Genomic DNA, 17,504 nt, shown 5'->3' with positions numbered 1-17,504 from the left:
TGTAGTTGAACTGATGCTATGGTGTGAAAGCAAAATTTGATCACAAAATTCCATGTAATTAGCCACTTATTTAAATCTAAGAATCTTGGCTTAGGAGTGTAGAATTTCTATATTCTAATAGGGTCTCAGAATGATTATTTAGTATCTATGTTTTGTCAGAAGATCTAGCTACTTATAATTGAACATAATTTACCGTGATAATTATCCTTGGTTGTCCCAATGCTTGTATAATCATAAATTCTTACATGCATCAAGCTCCCGAGAAAGTCAGTACTTATCATGGAATTCATAATCAGGATATAAGTGAGGGAAAGCCTCACAGCTGGTGAATTAATAACATTTTAAGAGGTCAAATTCACTGGTCTCAATATAGATCAAAGTGGAAATGGATCTGCACCCAGTTGAAACGGTCCAACCTTTGCATCACGTGGATATATTAATAGAATACTCACCCACTACGACCACCAGTAGCATGCTTCATCATTGGATCCTCACCCACTGCACCTAGTGTGAGTGGATGGGTTTAACACAGTTTGTAAGTGGAGCTCTTACTAAAACCTAAGTGCAAGTTAAAAAAATCCTTCAGTATTCTAATTCCCATTTATTAATAATGTCCTTTAAAACAAGCTGCGATAAAAATAATGTGATGTGCAATAAGTGCAATGATCCCTAACATCTATGGTTCATCAGGTTTAATTCAGGACCGACTAAGGGCCAGATTTACAAGGCCCTTGAGCCCCTTAGCACCACATTTGCAGCAAAATGTGACACTAACATCCCACTACCTTTGATTTCAATGGGCCACTTAACACTATACTGGATGAGCGTCATTTTTTTAATGCTAATCCAGTATTGCGTTATAATAGCATAAAAATTTGACGCTATTGCCCCTAACATGTGCCATGATGCGCTGTATTGTAAATATGCTGCTACCATAGTGGTGTTCGAGGATGCAAGGGGGCCACAAGAAAAGTGGCACATCACTAGTGATGCACCACTTACGTGTTAATATGGTCCTAAGACTATAGAAATTCTACAGATTGAGGTGAATACCAACTCCTAATGCTGGTTTGCACAGTGCACTAAACGTGAAGCTTGCAATCATACAGACCAAATATGACCTTTTCCATTTAATGGTCTCGGAAATAGAAAGAATAAAAGCATTTTGTTGTGGGGTGATTAACTCCTCTGTACATGTATTTGTCTCATGCTCTTGCACACTTAAATGATCCTGTGAAAAACGGGACATTCAGATGCATGAGTTTAGTCCAGGATGACAGACTCTCTCTGTCTATATAGATATATAAATATATATATATACATATATATATATATATATATATATATATATATATATATATATATATATATATATAATTATATATATATATAAATCCATGAACACACACATAAAGACACAAAGGTTAAATAAATAGCCAGTAGTGTTAAGCATGCACATGTTAGTCTGTTTCAAACCATATGTCATGTCTGTGACACCTACATAGCTCTTAAGATTCAGGCTAGATGAGGTAATTGGGGTGGAGCGATCCCTGTCGTCACACACCATGGGCCTGATTCACAAGGTAAACTTAGACCAAAAGTCAAAGTTTAGATCAAATGTCTAAACTTAACCAAAAGTTTAACTTCACTACGAGTGAGTAAAGTTAGACTTTTAGTCTAAGTTTGGACTTTTAGTCTAAACTTAGACCAAAAGTCTAAGTTTACTACTAGTTAAGTTAGGCTTTAGGTGTAAACTTTTGATCTAAGTTTACCCTTGTGAATCAGGCCATATGAGAATAGAAAGGAGAATGTTTGCCCAATCATTTCTAAAATGTTCCCTCAGCACATACTACACCATAGGACAATGTCCTTTCTTGCACCTATTCAGCTTCCCACACTTATCTGATGCTGGCCGCTGTGGATCCCGCTGTCCTTTATGTCGCAGGGGGAAGTAATTCAGGAGTCATGTGATCGAAGTGACATGGTCCTGGTAAAGCGGGGTAATTCGTAATAGGCCAAGCAGTAATATGAAGGCATATTCCGCTTGGAAGTGCCTTAATCTCATAAATGAACCCCAGTATTGTCAGAGGCTAATTATTATTTCTCCCCTGGTAGGTGTGTCTGGTGGTACGTTCCATTCTGTTAATGAGCACAGACATTAAGGGATGGCAGGTGTTTTAGTGAGCCTTTAATGTCACAACTCCACCCAAGCACTTGGTGAAATTTCTGCACTTATGGTCAAATGCCATACAAACTGTCTCAGTTGTTCAATACATTTGTTTTTGAAAAGTAGTTTGCGCCATTTGTCTAGCTTCAAATATTATTGTAGACATACATGTTAATATTAAGTACCAAAATGTATCTGTTGCATTCATTGATCTGAGGAATTCAAATTGAACAGATGCACTCTATGGTGTAGATTGAGTATTTGGGGTTAATATTCTGTTTTAGTATACCTGGTTAGTGATACTGATAAGTATGTGGATTAGGATACTAGTGGATAAGGACAAAAGATACACAGAGATCTGTTATGTCAATAATGGATTAAATTAAGATTGTATACTTTCAACTTAATTTTTGCTCTGCATAGTGGACTTCCCAACTGTTCTGGATAATGGAAAAGTCCTATTCCATTGACCTAACTAGTAAGATATATATACTTGTCTTTGCATGTAGATCTCACCCAATGGCGAACATTGTTAAAGGTTTATGAAAGAAAATAGACATATTTTGGACAGTACATCTTAAGATACACATGTGTATCATCAGTGTATTGATACTAAAGAATTCTGTTTTCTTAGGCAGGACATTAAGAGGACCAATACATAGATTAAAAAGGTTTGGGACCAGTATTGAACCCTGTGGGACCCTCTGACTCAAAGTCATCTCTCTGGAATGAAGTGATCAATTTTGATCTTCTGAGACGGGTTACTCAGAAAGGAGGCAAAATGTGGGAGAGGAAATAGCGCAGTGGTCAGAGCGACCACCTTGGGAGCTAGAGATCCCGTATTGATTCTAGGCATTGGTGCAACATCCTGTGATTCTGGGTAAATCACTTAATCTCCCCATTCCCATGGAAAGCACCTTGAGACCCTCACGGTTGATAAGCTGTGCTATATAAATCTTCATTACATTACATTACATCTGAAAAGCACTGCATTAATCCACCTATGTTCTTGAACAAACCTAAAATTCATAGGGTGTTTAAATGTACTGAGAAAGAAACAAGGAGACACAAAATGAATCCTAAATGTGAAGGACATCATCAACTAACTGTAGCAAGGCAGTTTCAGTCATGCATCCCTTTCTAAAACCTGACTGTGATACTCATCAAAAGGGATGTTAGTAGATATGTTTTGCATACATTGCTATGTAACACAGCATTCATTACATTTAGTCATATAGTTCATCCATAACACAGGGTGACACTTAGATCCTCTATGTCTACTGAGAATTCTAGAAAAGATAAGTGAGTTGACCAATTTTGAGGCATGCTGGGAAGATTACTTCTACTAGAGAAGTTTGATAAATCAGTCTAGTGATGTAAAAGCAGGTATGATAATTCTTTTGCCACATACCCTCAGATTGGATCCAAAATATGCTTTAAGGTTTTCAATATGATAACTTTGCTTAACAGACCATCTACTGAGAGAGAGTGAAAAATCATCTTAATTTGAATACACACTACGTTTATGTATTTTTTAGATTTGAGGAGGAGGGGAAAATATATTTAAATTAGTTTAATTTGTGATCCAATAACTTGGCAAAACATTTCTGGTTTAGCATCATTTCTACCTCTTCAAATTTGAAGAATGAGAGGCATTATTTTCCATTCTAACAATATTCAGCGGATTCTTGCAAGTGTTTACGAGAGAAGTAATGTTAGGGCCATGGCATTGAAAATGTTCATAATGTACTGTCTTTTAGCAACCCTAAAGGTTTTCCAAATGCTTTTAAGGATTTGTTTCACTTCTCAGAGATTTTTGGAGAACCAAGAAGAAGATGGTTTGAGCCTTGTTTAACATTTTGAGAGTGGCTTTATCTTCAAGAAGTTCAGGCATGTAGTCATCAAATTTAGAGCGGTATCAATATCATCACTGAGACTAATATGAAATACTATGTTTATAGTAACAGATGCAAAATATTTAAGCTCAAGATGTTGGTGTTCTTGTGCAAGGCTAATTTGTTTTCAGACTGGCCACAAATGTAAGTGTGTGAGAAAACCAAAGAGAAAATGATTTCTCAGTGGTCAAACAGGTCAACACAGATACGACTATGGCAAAAATCACAGTTTTCTTTTAACAGTAGAAGATCTACAGTAGAGGCTTTAATATGGCTATTTCAAAGCAGTGCTGTCTAGGTTTACTTCCTTAGAGGAAAGGGGAAACAAACTGATTGCTGTATAATTAGAATTATCCTGATGGTGGTTACAGTCTCCTAAGAAGATGTTTGTTGTAGATAGACTAACATATATTTATTTAGTTAAAAAATCATATTTAGTGCTACACATCCCAATGTAGGATGTCAAAGCACTTTGCATCACACTAATATTATACTGACACTTTGAATTATACAAGTGTGCGCACAGCAAATGTTGCATATTAAGATGAGAGCTCAAGATCAAGGAGTCGAATGCATAAATACCAATGGGCATTGTTTTTTGTGAGTGCTAGGTCTAGAGAAAAACAAAGTCAGGATTTAAAACATGTGCACTGTCAATAGACACATTCGGTGAGCCTGCCTACCAGGATTTTGTCTAGCTATTGCTAATTAAAGGAAAAGTGGGCAACTTTATACTTGTGAATAAAAAGGTTCCAAATGGTATGGACATTCCTTGAGAAAGAGTGTTTGAACAGGTTGATCTGTTTTTAAATTAGGTAGATTGTGATAAAGGAAGTGTTTTCCCCTTAAGGTTTTTGGTCCCCCTTTGACACTGAGATAGGAGATTAGTTTAGGGTGCTGAGGTATGAAGCCTTCAATCTGATAGACATTAGTTTGTAGACAATCTAAACAAAGGGTCTTCATCCTTTTCTGTAATAATAGCTACTTATGTTTAATGAAAATCATAATGAACTATGAATATTAGTAATGTTATAAAAGTGACTACATGAGACATGATTATATTAGTGGCCCCATATGCACAATTATTAGCAGCAATCACTTTATTGCACAGATAGGGTTGCCAATAGTAGTGTAAATGAGGTGTTATGAATTTAGAATACCTCTATATGAGTGGTAGCTTTAATGTTAGCTAATGAAAGGAGCAGACCTCACAGCAGTAGAAAATGAATTTAGGAGTTTTCCACTACTAGGGCATATAAAACACACAGGTATATGTCCTGCCTTCTACAAGCACCCTACTCTATTGGTTACCGAGGTCCTACCTTAGGGGTGACTTATACTGTATGTAGAAAAGGGGGTGTTTAAGGCTTGGCAAGTACTTTTAAATGCCAAGTCGAAGGGGCAGGGAAACTGCACACACATGCCTTGTAATGGCAGGCCTGAGACATGGTTAAGGGGCTAGTTATGTGGGTGGCACAATCAGCGCTGCAGGCCCACTAGTATCATTTAATTTACAGGCTCAGGGCACACGTAACTAGGGACTTACAAATAAATTAAACATGTTAATTGGGTATGAGCCAATGTTACCATGTTTTAGGGAGAGAGCGTATGCACTTTAGCACTGATTTGCAGTGGTAAAGTGCACAGAGTCCTAAAGCCAGCAAAAATGAGGTCAGAAAAAGAGAAGGAGGAAGACAAAAAGTTTGGGGGTGACCCTTCAGAGAGGCCATTTCCAACAAAGGGTAATGCATTGTTTTGCATTTTTTACTCACAGCATGGTGATACAAATCATAGTGAAGAGGATCATACACTCATGTATGGGCCTCTCACAGGGGTGCCAATTAGTGCAGCAGTTCAAGACAAAACATATCAAATGCTGACCCCCGGGAGGAACATTGATTAGTGTGTAACCAATCTCATACTAAAAGTAAAAACAAACCCCCTAGAAATGTGGGAAGGCACTTAAACGGTTTGTGTGGTGAAAAATACTGGCCAGCAAAGTGAAAGGAAAATGGACTACTAAACAATACTGGAGGGGGGTAGACACTAAGGGTAGCGATGAAGGACTCCAGATAGCCAGCGAAGGCCAAGTTGAGTGATAGGATATTGAGTGAGATTAATGTATGAGTGTGTGGAAGTCCCTATGGTCAGGTGTCAGGTGTTGCAGGCCATGTCATTGGTCATTCTGGGACAAAATGTGTCAGTCTTCCCTACTGCTTCCTGATGGCATGCAGGGTTCAGCCTTTATTGTAAAGGCCATTTCCCCGACAGAACTAGCAATAATTTCTATGACAAAATTAACCCCAATCAAGATGGCTTTGGGAGTGGCATACTTTTGTCATAAGACTGGTAGTGTTTTAGTTGTTCTTTAGATCTCTCTGGGAGGCTGCAGTAGAACACAAGGGAATCAATGGGCAGACTGCTCCAGTTGAAAAACATGTTATATTGAGAATGTCTGACTTCATTCTCATGTGTATAATAAAGATAGTGTGAATTTATAGAAAATATGCTCTCATTTTAGCTTATGGAGCACCTTTCAATATCCCTATGATAAAATCATGAGAAAACTGTTTTCTCTCAAACATGATTCATTAAAATGCTAGCAGAGTAAAATGTTAGAACACCCAACAATTCCTAAAATTAGTATGGTACCATCAACAAATGATTTATATTGTAACTAAAATGTGTTAGCACCATTTGTACGATCTCCTTTTTGTGACCCTCAAAACCTGCATTTCACTACAATGCATTAAGATGGGGTTCTATCATGTATATTGGTCCCAAGATGGCTGTCTGCACTTTCTGTTTAAAGTGCTGACAGACAAGCAGATCTCACCATTAGATCTGTGCTAAGGCTCCGCCCAAATATATAAATCTGGAATTCCTTAAATTTGTCTATAACTACTCAACGGATTTACTCAAAATAAAAAAGCAGAATCTGTGGAACAAAATCTAGCTTTCTGCTAAATTTGGTGTAATTCCGTCCAGCGGTTCACCTGAAACCTTGCGTGCACAATAAGAATCACAGGCACACCTTTTTTCTGGAATATTTCATGAAAATGTTTTTCCTATGGAAACATGGTCCTAACTATACCTACCTACTGACGGCCGCCAGTTAATATGTATATATATATATATATATATATATATCTCTTTGGCACTGTTTGACAAATCTTCACAACATTTTCCAAAAAGTGTAGCAGTGATTCTTGTTACACATGGAAAGTTTCAGGGTGATCTGTCAATGGGGGGGCCGAGAAAAAGGGCACTAAAAAAACATTGCATTTCCCATATTAATTCCCATAGGATTCTTTGGACACGACAGGCCAAACCATTGGACATAATTACACTAAATGTCAGAAAGCTAGCTGTGAATACGCAGATTACGCTTTTGCTTATTTGGTGTGAATCCATTCAGTGGATATGCGGATATTTAAAGAAAAGCAAATTTGTATATCTCTGGCAGCGGAGACGTTGCAACTAATTTGCGGACATCGTAAAGTATTCATGAATACGCGTGACAATGGGAATTCTGTGACTGGCTTGCCGTAACCTGTTCAAAAAGTTGTGGCCGCCATCTTATATACTAGGACACTGTCCCATAGGCTTATAAGTGGTACTAAAAATCAGATAATGGGTGAGAATGGAGTTAGTCTGACCCATGATTTATAATATAGAAGTCTTTGTAGATAAAGTTAATATGTAAGAATTGTTTTATGGATGACATGCGATATTCACAAATATGTTGTGATGCTCAGCATGGCCCCCATATAACATCGTGATGAATTAGCGAGTAACGCCGTCAACAATAAAAAACGTGGAAAGTATCAACTAGTTTATTTTGTTTAGTGATAGCAGTAATGAAACACTCATGCTTGCCCTCACAGATGTACTCAGATACTGATCCACACAATCAGAGACGCACTGAGAGCCTGATGCAGTGACTCACACAGTGAGTCAGACCGTCATGCACTCACTCACACCCTCTATCAGACTGTCATGCAGTCACTCAGACACACACTGATACCCTTATGCACTCAATGATAGACGCACTCAGAGGCATATTTGAGAAAAGTAGCGCTGCACACAGTGACATGCCACTTTTCTTATGCCCATTAGCGCCCCCCCATCGCCATCATGTGCGCGCCGTATTTAAAATACGGCACAACATGACAGTAGTTAGGGGCCTAGCATCAGAATATTTTACGCTACTTCGGCACTTTGAAGGATTAGCGTAAACAATGTTGATGGTAATCCTGCAAAGCACCAAGAGGCCAATTGTAACCAATGGAAGCCTCCTTTTAAAGCCTGCTCAGATCAGGCATTAAATGTGCTGGCAAGCAACGACGCAAAGAAATCTGTTAGATTTCTTTGCACTATTTTTTGGCTCCCCCTAGAGGGGAACGTCCCTTTGCATACAATATGCCTGGTGCACGCTTTATGTAGTGCATGCATTGCGCTCCTTTGTAATTATGTAAATATGGTGTGGTATTTTTGGCCTTCTATCATCACATTAGCGTAAAACAAATTGGCATTAGAATGGTTCTAGGGGCTCTTAAGTATTCCACTTAGACTTTCACATACTCACACACCCATTCAGCACCTCATGCACTTACTGAGAAACCTACTCATAGTGTATGCACACAGACAAAGACAGATTCAGAGTCTCATGCTTTCACTCACATATCTACTCAGACCCTTATGGACTGAGTGACAGACTCACTGACACCTTTATGCACTCACTCACACAGCCAGTGAGACTCTCATATACTCACTCACACAGCCAGTGAGATCCTCATGCACTCACTCACAGGCCCCCTAGATCATTACGTAGTCTCTCACAGACCCAATCAGAGTGTCATACACTCTCTCACAGACTCAATGAAACTGTTATGTACTCAGTCAGAGAACTAGTTAGACTGTCACACACAGCCACTCAGACCCTCATGTGCTCACTGACAGACTCACCTAGATCATTACGCACTCACTCACAGACATAGGTCCTTATTATGAACATGGCGGTAATCACCGCTCCGCCGGTGGTGGCGGTAACTACCGCCAACAGGCTGGTGGTCCGGACCACCAAATAATGTAGTACATGAGAAGCAGTCTGCGTGAAATTCATACACCACCAGCATTGCAGTGCCGACAACGACAGAAGAGGCTGCCCACAGGCTGACGGAAAGGGCCCACCCGCCCAACAAATAATGAAGCACAAAACTGTTGTCAGTTCCGGGGCGGGAACCAAATCAAATAAAAGGAAACACTCACCGGAAGTACAGACAACACGCCGAAGCAGACATGGAGAGAGAGTAGCAAATAATGCCAGTCCTGCTCCTTGCAATATACCTCCATGACCGTGACCGCCGACATCGATGGTAAGTACCGCAACCTAGTAAACAAGGGAAGAAAGGGCACAGTTACACACCCAGCAACACACTCCCAACCCTTCACACCCTCACAAGCCATACACACCAGAACAAGAGGTACTTACTCGACACAAGGCCAATAAAACCTACCCAAAGTACATACATGTGCTCACCACAACCCCACAATGAAACAATGAACCATGTTTCCATTTTGTGCCAACCGCAACACTGGGCACACAAACTATGATCCAACATTAAAATGTATGTCCAAATAAGGCCATTGGCCAGTCCATGCGAAACAGGCTGAAGGGCCCAAATGGCCAGAACTTAACTCCCACATGTGCACATAGTACTCCACCATGAAGGGGCAGGGGGTTGCGGGGTGGGACTTACGTCTAGGAGGAGGGGCTTGGGCTCACGTTTGGGAGGTGGAGTGGGGTTTGGGTTTGCTCTTGGAAGGTGGGGGAGTGGCCTTGGACCGGGGGGTGGCAGATGGACCTGGGGCAGCACGGGGCTACTTCCTCTCTGGGGAAGGGGAGGGGAATAGGAAGGGCAGACTGGGGAGGACTTATATGAGGAAGGAGTGGACAGGGCAAGGAGATGTGCATGTTTAGGGATGAGACGGGGTGGGCCAGTGGGTTGAAACAGGTCAATACAGAGCAGGAAAAGTTTTTTAGGGGCAGTAGGGGTGGACACGGAGGAAGGTGTGGGAGTGGAGGTAGAGGGAGTGCTTGTACCTGGTGTGGGTGTGCTGGACGTGGATGCAGGTGCCTATACAGTATGCTGAGGTGTGGTGGATGTGTGTTGAGTGGGTGTCTGGGAATGTTTGAGTGTCTTGGGAGGAGGGGGTAGACACAGTGGGACAAGACAGGCTGCCAGTGTACATTAATTTTGTATCGGTGTCTGCAGGTCTGGTGAGTGTGCTGCATGTGTCAGTCAATGTCGTTGTGGTGAGTGCAGGTGTGGTGTCTGGGGTGGATGACCAGATGTCTGATGTTGTGGTGACTGCAAGAATGGGGCCAGCAGCAGTGACTGATGATGCAGTGCTTGAGGGTGTGCATGTTGAGGTGATGGACAGGGACGCAAGAGAGGTGGAGACACTGGGGGAATTGGATGTTTTTTGTGTGCCTTTGTATGTTGGCTATGTGTATGCCTGTGGTGGAAAGTGTGGCGCTTGTGTTTCTCTGTGTGCTTCTTGGGTGTTTAGGTGTGTGCATGGCTGTCTGAACGTGTACTTGGGATGGGTGAACGGAGTGGGGAGCTGGAAGGGGTAGAGGTGGTTGGAGGAGGGACGGAAAGACCAGGGACACTGGCTGCCGTCAAAGAGGAGGCCAGAGCCTGAAAATATCTCTGTAGGCAAGAAATGGCACAGTGAATGCCTTCCAGGTATGCATTGCCTTGCTGCATCAGGGATGCTAGCCCCTGGATTGCCTTCACAATGGTTGTCTGCCCTACAGAGATGGTCCTCAGGAGGGCAATAGCTTCCTCTGTGAGGGCAGCATGGCTGACTGGGGCAGGGGATGAGGTGCCTGGGGCGAAGGACATGCCCACCCTTCTGGGTGAGCGGACACAGGCAACTGGGGTGGGGAGCAACTGGGAGGGCGGTGATTGTATGGGGTGGCGGAAGATGACACAGAATGGGTGGGCCCACTTTGTCCACCACCACCAGGGAGCTCCCATCAGAGGAGATATCAGAGTCACTACCATCAGTGGTAGTTGCCTCCCCGTGGTACTCCCCTCGCCCTCCAACCCACTGGTCCCCTTGGCATCCGTCGACTCTGCCTCCTTGGAACCATGAGCCGCTGCATCCCCACTCACCGGTGCCATTCCTCCCTCGCCAGATGATGCTGATGTATACAGACAACACACGAGTACAGGGGTTGGGAGACAAATCATGAGAGAAATCTGTAAATACCTGAATGGATGTACGTACTTGGTGCACACACACTCCCATCCAGCTTACACACCTACGAGCATCACCTACAAGTATAGTCATGACTATGCCCCTGACTAGTGGCCACTATCCGAGCATGACACACGGAAATGATGAACATTTAGACCTGCCCCAAATTATTTCTGTGCCCATGGGGGGCAGGACTGCTGGTAGACACCTGTCAGAGTGCCTGTCACTAGACAGCATACATATTACAGCACCCAAACACATCCATCAAAGAGGCATAAAACGGTGTTGGTACTCACCCCTTTGACCCAGTGACCCAGTGAGACTTGTTGGTTGCTATACAGACGGAGGTATAGGGGAAGTTTCTTAAAGAGACAGTTGATTCTTTGTAAAAACTAAATCGATTTGTAGGAAACATTTTATAGTAATGATTGATTTTCCTACTAAGAGTTAAGTGATAATGTTAGTTATACTCTTCAAGTGCTAAAATTAGCAACAAAATGTGTTTTATGACACATTTTGTTTTCCCATGAAGTATTCCTGATGATCGCAGTTAGACTGCGATTACGAAAAAGCCTACCACACTGAGGGGCATATTTATACTCTGTTTGCGCCGGAATTGCGTCGTTTTTTTTTACGCAAATCCGACGCAAAGCTAACTCTATATTTATACTTTGGCGTTAGACCCGTCTAGCGCCAAAGATCTTGGAGTTTGCGTCATTTTTTAGCGTGGACACCTACCTTGCGTTAATGATATGCAAGGTAGGCGTTCCCGTCTAAAAAATGACTCCAAGGCATGTACGCCTTATTTAAACTCCTGTGCAAAAATGACGCACGGGAGTGGGCGGGTCAAAAAAAATGACGTCCAGCTGCTTTTGCCTCATTTTTTAACGCCTGGTCAGGGCAGGCGTTAAGGGACCTGTGGGCTCGGAAGGAGCGCAGAGGTGCCCTCCCATGCCCCCAGGGACACCCCCTGCCACCCTTGCCCACCCCAGGAGGACGCCCAAGGATGGAGGGACCCATCCCAGGGAACTTAAGGTAAGTTCAGGTAAGTAATTTTTTTTTTTTTTGTGTGGCATAGGGGGGCCTGATTTGTGCCCCCCTACATGCCACTGTGCCCAATGACCATGCCCAGGGGACATAAGTCCCCTGGGCATGGCCATTGGGCAAGGGGGCATGACTCCTGTCTGTGCTAAGACAGGAGTAATTTCAATGGGGGTTGGGAGTAAAAAAAATGGCGCAAATTGGGTTGAGGCCAATATTTTGCCTCAGACCTGACTTGCCCCATTTTTTGACACCCAAGCTCCATTTTCCCCTACGCCGGCTCTGCCTGGTGTGGGTCATTTTTTTTGACGCACACCGGTCAGCTGCGCCGGCTAACGTCATTCCATAAATAAGGCGCCAGCATGGCGCTTTGGAATGGCGTTAGCCGGCGTTACATTTTTTGACGCACAACTGCGTTGGCGCAGTGGTGCGTCAAAAAGTATAAATATGGCCCTGAGCGTCTTTAGAATAGTACATGAAAGGGTTAATAGATACTAGCCATTCAGAACATGCCTTGCAAAAGAAAACATTCCAAGGTATGCTTTTATTTGCTGTAATATGTAATATCACACAGTGCAAAGTGCTAAAGGTTGCCATTCATTGTTGCTAAGTGTAAGAGTATAGACCTTTTCTTATGCTCAGTTTTCTCAGTTGCTGAAAATATTGAAACTATCAGACAAGAGACAAGATGAAGAAAAGTGGAATGATATTATTTTTCAGGTATGTTAATTGTATTTGAAAGTGACTAAAATATTTTTTTATCAGTAATAAAACAGAAAAATATGGCAAATGTAATTAAATAAGATAAAATGGTTGATGAGTAGCAGATTTGTATGTGGGTTGATTGACTGTTGTGTTCTTTAAAGTATTAATGATTTACATGTGCAGTAGTATAGTACTGCACATAGGATAACATCTAGTGTATGAATCTGGCTTGAGTTTTCTAGTAGTGACTCTGTTTATAGTATAATACTGCCACTTTCTTATGTAATGTGGAAGCTATTTGTAAACTACAGATCATATGTTTTTGTACCTATTACCGATCTCAGAGATATGCGGTAGGAATATTATAAAGTATAGCATTTGAATTTAAAATATGGGACTTTTTTGTGAAGTTGACCATAGATGTCTATTTAGTTATATATGTTAGTACTGACAGAGGCCCTCATTACAACCCTGGCGGTCAGTGATAAAGTGGCGGTAATACCGCCAATAGGCCGGCGGTAAAAAAAAATTAATTATGACCACGACGGAAACTGCCAACACAGACAGCCACTTTAGCACTCCGACCGCCACGGCGGCAGCAATAAACACGGCAGCAGTAACCACCAACAGCCAGGCGGAAGACAATGTTCCGCCCACAGCATTACAATAGGCCTATCCACCAGTTTTTCCAGGGCGGTACCAACACCATCAAAAGCACGGCGGAAACAGTCCTCTGAAGGGAAACGACTCACCTCGCGACACTCAAGGAAGAAGCACGACGCCATGGAGCTTGAACTGCACAGTTTTCCAATGCTGGTGTACCTTCTCATACACCAGGAACATGAATGTTGGCGAAGACAACCACGGTGAGTACTGCACCTAGCACACAAGAGAGGGGGAGGAAAAAGAGCGTGACACACACATGCAACACGCAACACCCCCACCCTCACCTAAAACACCATGCACACAAACAGGTGCAACAACATTACATATACACCCCGTAACCCTCAGGAATAACGCAAGGACAAAAGGAATTGATGGAAATTAGTGTAATAGTACATTTTTAGATAAATACGTACTTAAATCAATAAACAGTATGTACAATATATACAAAAGGAGGGACAATGCCCACTCCAAAATTTCTGTGGCCCACGGGGCCATAACACATAGGCCAAGGCTTAACTTGACTCCTGCCTCAATACAGAGAGAACCTGGGCATCAGGTCGAAAAAACACAGGCACCTCAGGGGGACGGGTAATAGGGGGGCACCTCAGCTGGAAGATGGTACAACACCACTGCCCTGGAGGGGGATCCATGCCCGCTGCTTGATCCTGGGGAGTGCAAGGCCACAATCTCTTAAGTAGGTGGTTTGCCCACTGCTTGGTCCTGGGGAGTGCAAAGCCACAGTCTCCCAAGTGGGTGGTTTGCCCACTGCTTGGTCCTGGGGAGGGCAAGGCCACGGTTTCTCAAGTAGGTGGTTTGCCCACTGCTGGGTCCTGGGGAATGCAAGGCCACGGTCTCTCAAGTGGGTGGTTTGCCCACTGCTTGGTCCTAGGGAGTGCAAGGCCACAGTCTCTCAAGTGGGTGGTTTGCCCACTGCTTGGTCCTGGGGAGTGCAAGGCCACAGTCTCTGGGGTGGATGGCTTATCCACTGGTTCTGGAGGGGGCTTTGTGCACAGTGTGCTTCATCTTGCCAAGTAGGGGGTGAGTAGATACCTTCTTCCACTGGTTCTGGAGGGGGCTTTGTGCCCAGTGTGCTTCATCCTGCCAAGGAGGGTGTGAGTGGATGCTTTCTTCCACTGGTTCTGGAGGGGGCTTTGTGTCCAGTGGGCTTCAACCTGGATGGTGCAAGGTCACAGTCTCTCAACTGGGTGTCACACCTACAGGTGTTGCAGGGCCCAGGACGCACTGCAGCCCATGTAGTCACAACTACACACAGCACGCCGGTCGTGACGGCTGCTCAGTGGATGTCAGTTGCGGTACAGGTGGTGGTGCAATCAGTGGTGGGGGGAGGCTCCAGCCCTTCCCCTGCAGCCTCTGACGGCTGCCCACTGGGGCTGCTGCTGCTGGCAGTGGTGTTGCTGGCAGCAGGGCAGGTGGCGGTGCTGGCCGCGGTGCAGGTGGAGGTGCTGGCAGTGTTTGCTGCAATGCCATGGCTGATGTTGTGTGCCCCTTCCTGCCCTTGGCAGATGATGGTGCCTCCTTGCTTCTGCCAGCTGACGTTCCTTTCCTTCCCTTGCTGGCTAGTGGTGCCTCCTTCCCCTTGCTGGCTGGTGTCCCCTTCTTGGCCTTGCTAGGTGGCGGACCCTTCTTGGCCTTGGCAGGTAGTACTGGCACACTAGCTGGGCTGGCGGGTGCCTCCTTGGAGCCTCTCACACCTGCAGTAGCTGCAGAAACCACAGTGGCCGTGGACTGGGTGGCTGAGATACTGGGCTGGGTTCTGGACACCCTGGCCTGAAGTGAAGGACGTGGGGGAGGGGTAGGGAATAGGTCAAGGGTGGCGAGGAAAATCTTTTTAGGGACACTGGGGTGGGAAGAGGGTGAAGGTTTAGAAGTGGAGGAAGAGGGAGTGGTTGTTGGAGGTGTCAGTCTGCTGTGTTTGGGTGCAGGTGCATGGGCTGGATGCTGTTATGAGGTGGATGGCTGTTGAGTGTCTGTGTGCTTGCGTTTGTGTACTTTGGGAACAGGGGTCACAGACACAGTGGGAGAGGACACAGGGGATGTGTGCATGGATGTGGGGGTGGTGACTGCCAGTGAGGTGCGTGTAGTGATAGGCATGCTTGAGGATGTAGTGCATGAAGGTGTGAGTGGAGATGCTACTGGGTGGGAGGTGGACGACGACGAGGAGGGGTACACAGTGGTGGCAGTGGATGTTGTTGTGTCTGTATCTGGAATGTGCTTGTGTGAGTGCCTGTGAGATGAAGTGTGGTGCTTCTGTTTGCCTTAGCCACTTCTGTGTGTTGATTTGGGTAAATGCTGGTCTGAAGGTGTGCTTGGGATAGGCTTGGGTTGAGGGGATTGGGACTGGGTAGAGGACATTGGAGGGGGGAGGCTGGAGACAGGGACAATGGCTGCTGTCAGTGAGTTGGCCAGAGCCTGGAATGCTCTCTGTTGGGCCACCACGCCCGAGTGAATGCCCTCCAGGTATGCATTTGTTTGTTGCAAATGCCCTGCTAGACCCTGGATGGCATTCAATATGGTTGACTGCCCAACAGAGAGGAATCTCAGGAGGTCAATAGCCTCCTCATTGAAGGCAGCAGGGCTGACTGGGGCAGGGCCTGAGGTGACTGGGGCGAAGGAGATACCCACCCTCCTGGGTGAGCGGGCACGGAAAACTCACTGAGGAGCTGCTGGAAGGGCGGTGCTGGTATGGGGGTGACGGCTGTACCTGTAGTTGGGGTGGGCACAGAGGTGCCTGCCACCACCAGGGAGCTTCCATCGGATGATGTACCGCTGTCGGTACTGTCCCCTTCTGTCTCCGTCGTGGTGCTCCCCTCACCCTCTGTCCCACTGGTTCTCTCACCGTCGGTGGGTTCGGCCTCCAGGCCCATGTGGGATGCAGCTCCCTCCGTCGCCGGTGCCTCTGCTCCTTCGCCAGATGAGGCTAATGCACACAAGGACAGGGTGACAAAACAAAAAGGGGGGGAGAGACAGAGGATACACTTGGTCAATGCCAGCAACAACACTACCGTTGGCGTACACAACTCACAGGGAACAGCCCTATGCACTAGGCCATGGACTACCAATTACAATGCTATTCACCAGGCCATGGGGTACAATGCGTAAAGCCATTAGCTGCACACCTGAAACCCACAGGACCCTGCCCAGTAGTAGATGCCCACTAACATTATTGGGGTTGGAGTGCATCTGAGCTTGCGCATCATTGAACCTACCCTGCCATGTTCGCCCCAGCCTAGGGGCACCCACAGCCCACATCCCCCACCCAGGGAATACTGTAACACGTGCAAAGTCATGATTCTGAATCTGTACTCACCCCCTTGTGGCTGCTGTGATGCCTTCAAGCACCTATCCAACTCCAGATAGGCCACTGCCAGGATGCGGAACATCAAGGGGGTCAGGGTACAACGGGCATCCCTTCCTTGTTGGGAGGCCAGCCCCAGATGGGACTCCGCCGTCTTCCTTGCCCAGCGGTGCAGGTCCTCCCACCGTTTGCGGCAGTGGGTGCTCCACCTGTCAAAGAACGCCAGGGTCCGCACCTCCTTGGCGATGGTACACCAAATGCCCTTTTTCTGATGGGCGCTGACCTGCAGAAAAAATACAGCAGAAAAGGTATTAGTCATACCGTTCGGACTGTTATACTCATGGCCCACCATATCCCCCATCCCCTTACGCACATACATTGACCACCATACATGCAGCACTCACCCTACACAAGGCTTACACACACAGCACTCCATACATTC

Source organism: Pleurodeles waltl, chromosome 1_2 (assembly GCF_031143425.1).
Source record: "Pleurodeles waltl isolate 20211129_DDA chromosome 1_2, aPleWal1.hap1.20221129, whole genome shotgun sequence".
NCBI lineage: Eukaryota > Metazoa > Chordata > Amphibia > Caudata > Salamandridae > Pleurodeles > Pleurodeles waltl.
Note: the sequence above shows the minus strand (reverse complement) of the source record.